The sequence below is a fragment of the Gossypium hirsutum genome, chromosome D07 (assembly GCF_007990345.1).
Source record: "Gossypium hirsutum isolate 1008001.06 chromosome D07, Gossypium_hirsutum_v2.1, whole genome shotgun sequence".
Lineage (NCBI taxonomy): Eukaryota > Viridiplantae > Streptophyta > Magnoliopsida > Malvales > Malvaceae > Gossypium > Gossypium hirsutum.
This window is the reverse complement of record NC_053443.1, coordinates 51476057-51484431: the sequence shown is the minus strand read 5'-3', so window position 1 is coordinate 51484431 and position 8375 is coordinate 51476057.

The window sequence follows — 8375 nt, the reverse complement described above, 5'->3', positions numbered from 1 at the left end:
ACAGATCCTTGTCATTCCTAGCTTTTAACTAAGCGACCTTCTCCATTATTCTCGTACCACGAACTTCTTCAAGTGTTTGCTCGAACAAATTCGAGTCAAACACAGAACCAAATATTATTTGCTTTACTTTCATTGGGAAAGCAAAATTCTCTCTAAATAGAAACCGGTAGAATTGTTATTTCGGAAAATAGAATTAATACTTAGAGAATAAACTCTCACTATTTTCGGGCAAAATACAATATCTCAAAATTGTATGTTTATCCCTACCGATGTCATCTATTTATAGGGAGAAGAAGTGAAACCCTTGTTGATTTAGTATAAGTTTGTTTCAATAAAAAAATCCTAGTCCAACTAGGAGAGAGGGGGCTAATAATGCGTGCTTCCCCTCGTACGTATTATGATGGGGATTTGGGTCATATGTGCTTCTTGGACTTTTAACCCAACACTTTATAATTTAATTAAATCTAGTACATATTTTCTATTTCTCAAAATAAACATAATAAATTAATTTTCCAATATTTTAACCCAATTTAATTCCATTAAAATCATGAAAATTTTATCAAAAAAAATCTATTAGAAGATCTATTTAATATTTCGAATTACATAAATTATTCACCAACCAATTTTAGATAGTTCCTACACAATGCTTTCAATTCATTTCTAAATCTTTTAACTCTATATAGTTTATTTTAATTTTAATAATACCTCTTACGATCATAAAAGTTTTATCATTACTATTGCAATACTTACATTCAAAGAGAAATCATTGTAGGTTATCCCCAAATATTTCATTTATTATTAAACATCTGTTTGAATGTTATAGTTTTTGCATTACTATTATACAACAATTGGTAAAATATTTCATATGTTTGAATGTTATATTTTTTGTAAACCAATTTTCAAATACAATTCTATTAAATTAGTACGATGCTAGAAATATTTAAAACATATAACAAATCAAAAACTTATTAAATATATACTTTATTTATCATTAAACTAAATTAAGGATGATTATTTGGTACATAAAAATTGAATTTTTTTACATAAAATAAATTAATTATCCTTAAATTATAGTAAACTAAATTATATTTTTAAAAATATTAAAAGAAATCATACATTCAAGAAATATAATGTCACATTAATGGGTTTTTTACTAAATTATTATAAAAAATAAAAAATAACCAAAATATTATAACTTTTTTTATTTATCAAAATATTATAATTTTTTTATTTACCAAAATATACCAAAAAAACAAAAACAAAAACCTACAAAAAAAAAAACCTGTGGCGGCACCAAAGGTGCCAAAGAGATTGGCGGCACCAATGGTGCCAAAGGACTAAAATGTAACTATCTGCAGTTTCAAGGACCTGACATGCAAATTTACCATTTTGAGTTTTGAAAGTGAATTTCTGCCGCTGTGCGTGTAGGGCGCACTAAAATTGAAATGTGGCTAATTGCCTTCTAAGCCCTCCTTATTTATTATTTTCTTTTTATTCCCCTTTAACTCACTTTTTTATTTAGTAAACAAGCCCTCAACCTATTTTCGTAGTTAAATAAGCTCTTAATCTATGATTTTTACTCATAAAAGTCCTTTATTTTATTATTAAAGTAAATATATTTTACCTAAAGTAAAGCTATTTAAAAAAGTATAAACTAATTCGCATTTTATGTATTATTTTGGTAATTTGATGAGAATAGTTTATTTAAAAAATTTACTAAATTTGATGAGAATAGTTTATAATTATAATTTATTTTTTCTATTTGGGTTACATTTATGGGTGATCAGTTTTATTATAAACTATAATTATAATATTAATTCTCGCAAAAATGCCGCTAAAAATATAACCTTTAAAAAAATTATTCTAATCAAATAATATTTATTTTTATGATAAATATTATATTATGTTTTATTTTTTAAATTTGAACTTTAAATATATTTTTAAGGATAAATAAAAAATATTATTTAAATTAAATTTTTCATGAAAATTTTAACTTTAAAACTAAATATAAAAATTAATTAATTTAATTTTAGAATTTAAAATAATAAATTAATAACACAATTAAAATCCAAAAGTTAGAACTCAAGTTATCGTAAATATTACAATAAAATTTTAAAATCAAAACTAAAATAAATAATACATATGAGAAATAAACTGACTAGTTGAACCTGCCTATGACTATACACATCACAAGAGAATTGAGTTGAAGCTCTATCAGCAACATCTTTAGTATCATTGGCGCTGCAATTGGCACTCTCACCTCAAGATTGGAGGCAAAGTCTATGTCATCTAGGACTTTGATGAAGAATCAGAAACTATAATCATATTTTTAATATATATAAAATTTATCTATTATCTCTTAAATAATTAAAACTATAATCATAATTTTAATATATTAAAATTAAAATTATTTCTTTTACAATTATATAATAAATTATTTAATATATAAATGAAGAAACACCAATTAATTTAAACCCTAACCCCTAACCCTTATCTCTTAAACCCTAAATCATAAAACATAAACCCTAAACCCCTAACACATAACCCCTAACCCCTCTTTTACAATTATATAAGAACTTAATTAATATATAAATTAAAAAATATTAATTAATCTAAACTTTAAACCCTAACCCAACCCCGAATCTCTAAATCCTAAATCACTAACTCTTAACCTCTAACCTCTAACCCCTAACTACTAACCCCTAAATTTTATTTAATATATAAATTAAAAAAATACTAATTAATCTAAACCCTAAACCCTAACTTGACACCAAATCTATAAACCCTAAATCTCTAACTCTTAATCTCTAACCCCTAACCCCTAAATCACAACCCTTAAACCAAAATCCCTAATCCATAATCCCTAATTCCGTAATCTATAAACCTTAAAATTGTAACTCTTAAACCAGCCTTAAATCTTAAATTAACCATATACCCTAAACCATATATATTAAACCCTAAACTATAATGATAATTAATTAAATATTTTAAAATTAATACTATCGTATCTTTTACAATTGTATATGAAATTATTTAATATATAAATTAAAATCAATCAGTCATGTACCCAAAAAAATTTAAAATTATTTTAAATAATAGTATTTTAATTTTTCTATTTAAAAAAAATATATTTTTCTATGTTTTTTATTTCAAATCATTTCTATGTGTCATTATTTTAAAATTAATACTATCGTATCTTTTACAATTGTATATGAAATTATTTAATATATAAATTAAAAATCAATCAGTCATGTACCCAAAAAATTTTAAAATTATTTTAAATAATAGTATTTTAATTTTTCTATTTTTAAAAAATATTTTTCTTTGTTTTTTTTTTCAAATTATTTCTACGTGTCATTATTTTAAATTTATTCACTTTTAACAAATATTCAATTAAAAGTAAATTGAATTTTAATTAATTAATATAAATAAACAAATTAAATAGTAAATAGACAGGTAAAATGTTTTTGCGGCGCTTTAACAAAAATGCCGCTAAAAGCCTAAGCATTAGTGCCGCTTCTCTAAAAAAGCCGCTAAAAGCCAGAGCATTAGCGGCGCTTATAAAAAACGCCGCTAAAGCTTTGAGCATTAGCGACACTTTTCTAAAAGCGTCGCTAAAAGCCTGAGCACTAGCGGCACTTAAAAAAGTGCCGCTAAAAGCCTAAGCATTAGTGTCGCTTTTTCAAAAACGCCGCTAAAAGCCTGAGCATTAGCGGCGCTTTTTTATAAACGCCGCTAAAGCCCCCAAAATGTCAGAATCAATGTGGTTGGGCTTAAAACGCTGCTAATGCTCATTTTTAGCGGCTCTTTTCTGTAAGTGCCGCTAGTTCTCGATCTTTAGCGGCGTTTTATGTAAAACGCTACTAAAGCTCAATTTTTAGCGGTGTTTTTTTGTCTAAACGCCACTAAAAATGCCGCTAAAAGCCTGTTTTGGTGTAGTGCTAATATTAGTTAAGTGATAATTAAGATACTTAGAATTCTAATTAAGTAATAACTCTATTTTAATTTAATAAACTATTCTCATCAAATTACTTAATAACTCTATTTTAATTTAATAAACTATTCTCATCAAATTACCAAAATAGAGTTTATTAAATTAGAATTTATTAAATGAGAATAGTTTATTAAATTAAAATAGATTTATTACTTAATTAGAATTCTAAATATCTTAATTATCACTTAACTAATTAGAGTTTATTACTTAATTAAAATAAGGAGGGCTTAGAAGGCAATTAGCTACATTTTAATTTTAGTGCGCCCCACACACAGGCAGCAATTTACTTTCAAAATTTAAAATAGTAAATTTGCATGTCAGGTCCTTGAAACTGCAAATAGTTACATTTTAGTCCTTTGGCACCATTGGTGCCACCAATCTCTTTGGCACCATTGATGCTGTCAATCTCTTTGGTACCTTTGGTATATTTTGGTAAATAAAAAAATTATAATATTTTGATAAATAAAAAAAATTATAATATTTTGATTATTTTTTATTTTTTATAATAATTTAATAAAAAACCCCACAGTAAGTCAAAAAAAATATTAAATTTTAGTATAAAATCATGATAGCAATAATTCTCTGTAATTTATGTAAATTATTTTCTATAGGGTCACATCACTATCTTTCTAAGGAGATAGAAAGTGACCCTACCGCCAACATAACCTTTACACATGGCATCTCTAACATTTCATATAAAGCAGCCTCACTTGAATAGCGGACATGAATCCTACACACACTCTTATTCAACCAATACTTCTCTCTATCACTCCCTCTAAAGTTTCTTTTCTTCGACTTCATCACAGCGGCTCTCCGCTCTTTAAGAGTGAAAGCCATTCACCTCAGCCAAAAATTTTCTTATCGATTACTTATATCAACAATTGTAAATCAAATTATAGAATCAAGAATTCAAGTTTTAGTGACAACATGCTTTTCTTAAATTAAATATGTTTACATCATTGTTAAGAATTATATAAAATCATTTATTATGACACAATAGACTGATTACATGAATTACCTTATACACTGCCACTTACCATTAAATTTGTTTCAGACCACAAACAAACTCAGAAACCCTTATCATATACTATATCATTCATTACCTGCGAAATAGAATCCAGTAAAAGCAAACTTATCGGTACCTTACAATTTCCTCAACAGCAACATTCGTAGTTCGTAGATTATTCACCAAACAGTTGTAGATACTTCGTTCATAATACTTTCAGTTCATCTCTAAATCTTTAAGATCTATACAGCTTATTTTAATTCTTTTTATGATTCTCAAAAGGTTACCCATCCTAGTACCTCTCTCATCCAAGCACGCTTAATTGCGGAGTTCTGATGGAATTCGATGCATTAGTGTTAGTATGATTGCACCCGTAACTTATTTTAATTTTAATAATATCTTTTACGATCATAGAAGTTTTGTCATTAGTATTGCAATATTTAAGGTAGCGTTTAGTGTTTTCCCATGTTATAATTGTAATTGAATATAATTCTTTGGAATATGATTGTTGAGACAATTACTTTACAATATTTGGCTCACTGAGTACTTTTATTGCAAATGTAATGATAATTCACAAATTTACCCTTATTAAATAAAAGTTAAAGTTCATGTATTTAATTTTTGTAATAAACTCTATTCTAAACAAATATTTGAATTAAATATTTAATAATAAAATTTAATTGATAATTTTTAAATTATAGTTTTAATTGGAAACAAAATTGTTTCAAATTTGTCTTACATATATTTTCTAAATATAATAATACGTATATAAAATTTAAGTATATATAAAACTAGTTTTAGAATAAATTTAAAAAATACTTGAAATCATGTTTTGTTTTTACTAAAGAGTAATCTATAGGAATATTACAAAAAGGAGAAGTTGATTTCAGGTATTGCTTTGAGCAAAACTACAAATAATTAAATTATAGGAATGTAAACTATAAGTAGTCTAACCCGCAATTCCTATACAACTTAAATGAAAAATTCTACCCATATTCTACAAAAAATAATTAGTATTTCATACAAATATAAGTGCTAAATCAAGTTTGTAGTTAGGAAGTCTTAGTCACCCTTATTAGTCTTTCATCCAAGATTGAGAGTGGTTGAATCTAAAAAAGAATGAAGATGTTTCAAAGAAATCCTAATTTTATAATGAATTAAAAGGCTTGTTGTTTTGGTTCAATTAGATATAAAAAATAATAATTTTTCAAAAAAAATTAAAAGAATATAACAAAATAATAATGTTATAAATAAAATTTATTTATACTGAATTTTTTCTAAATGTCTTAATATAGTAAACCACATAATAATATGCCTTAAAATACATCTAATAGGATGTACATCATCCTAGCATAGTTCCCATGATTAAAAATAAATCACAAAATAAAGTCGAAAGGTAAATTTATTAATTCATTCAATGAAAAGAATCAAATAATTCAGAGAGAAAAATAGTAAACACTCGTCATAGATGGTAAATGATAAGCTCCATCAACACAACAAAGGCTTTAGCCTCAACATCAATAAAACATTATGTAACGCCCCAAAATTTTAATTTTGGGTATTGTGAATGTATAACACAAGCATTTGTTAGCTTTAGTGGTTATGTGTTTTGGGAGTGTTTGGGAGGTTCCAAGTTCAAGCCAAGACTTGGGCAAATTTTGGTATTTTTATGAATAAGCTCTATCTTTGGTCAGTAGGCTTTTAAGTAAAAGTTGGCAAATAATTAACAGAATGGGCCTACTGGTTTGGTGGATAAGTGGAGTGTTGGTGTGAGGAAGGTCATGGGTTTGAATCTTTGGGACGGTAAAGGTAGTATTTTTGCTCCTAATTTCAGCAAGACTTGTGCTGAACTGGGTTTCTGAGTGGTGGATGTGTAGTGGGAAGTGAGGGAGCGATTTTAGGAGTGAATTAAGGGGATTATGGGGGAGAATATCCAAAAACTAATCACTTTTTCCTTTTTCGAATAAAAAAAAAGAGTCATTTTTCTCTCCATCTTTCTGACGTTTTCTCTCCCCCATCTTTACTGAATTTTTTTCTTCCTTGCTTCTTACTCGATTATCTTTTCTTTTCTTTCCTCTATTGTCGAAATTCCCTTGTTTCCCAAAAACCATTCTTTCCTCTTGATTTCGTAGCGTTAAGCAGCACTTGTGCAAATTCAATAAGTTGTTGGGTATCATTTTAAGAGATTATTTTGTGTTAAATAGTCTAATTCCGGGGTGTTGGCAGTAGCATTTCGCGAGGATTAAGGCTCTCCTCATGATTTTCGTAAACGTACCGGTTTGAAGTTTTTGCAGTAAGTGTTCATTGGTTTATGAGTAAGTATTTTGGTTTCAGGATTTTGATTAATCGTGAGGTAATACTGATTATGGTGTTATTTGTTCAATTATAGGCTTTGGAGTGCTCGGGGACTATTTTAGCATCAAACAAAACCAGGTGTGTACCCGAAACACAAAAATAAGGGATTCGACGAAAAGCCGAAATTACTTGCTGTTTGGACATCAACAATAGGCTAAATTTGAAAATTCACCATAAATTATGAAAATCGAATTAGAGGATGAAAAAAATATGAGATTAAATATATTTGAGTCTAGTTTCTCATAGAATAAACAAAGTAAGCAAAAGAATTTCATATGAGATATTTGAATTTTAGTGAGACAATGTCAAAATGATTTCGGAATCCCCTGTCCTGACTTTGGAAAATTATTAAAAATTATATAAAAATAATTATGGGTTAGAATTTATATGTTTAAAATCTTGAATGAGTCTATTTCAAAAAAAAAAAAACAAACGGGAACATCATCTGAATTTTGTACGAGAAGATAATTAATTTTTAGTACCGAAAGGTCGAAACTGTCTGACAGCAGAACAAGGGAAATTTTAAAGAATAAATTGTACTTATTGGCTAAACCAATAATTTTGAAAATTTTATGGTAAGAAGATATGTGAGCCTGGTTTCAAGGAAAATTTGCGGATCTTAATTCGGAATTCTGTAGCTTAAGATACAAATAATTTAGTAACAGTGACTCAAGTAGATAGCTTTGAAGGATCATATGAGTAAATAGTGGAAACACATATGAATAATTAACTAGCACGGGTTACATTAAAATAGATCACAAGGCCAAGGCCAATTTGGGTCATGTGGGCCACACGGGTGAACATCATGGGCTTGTATGCCCATTTTCACTGTTTGACTGATAAGGTTGCACAGGTCGCTCAAGTCGACTGTGAACCTACTGTAGGGTCGGTAAGCTTACCTAGACCCCTAATTGACTGAAATGACTGTATGACTGATATGATTAAGCCTGACGATATCCCACTGATTTGATACTGTATGCCCTATTTACATGCATGATATTATGTTATAGCATGTCATAT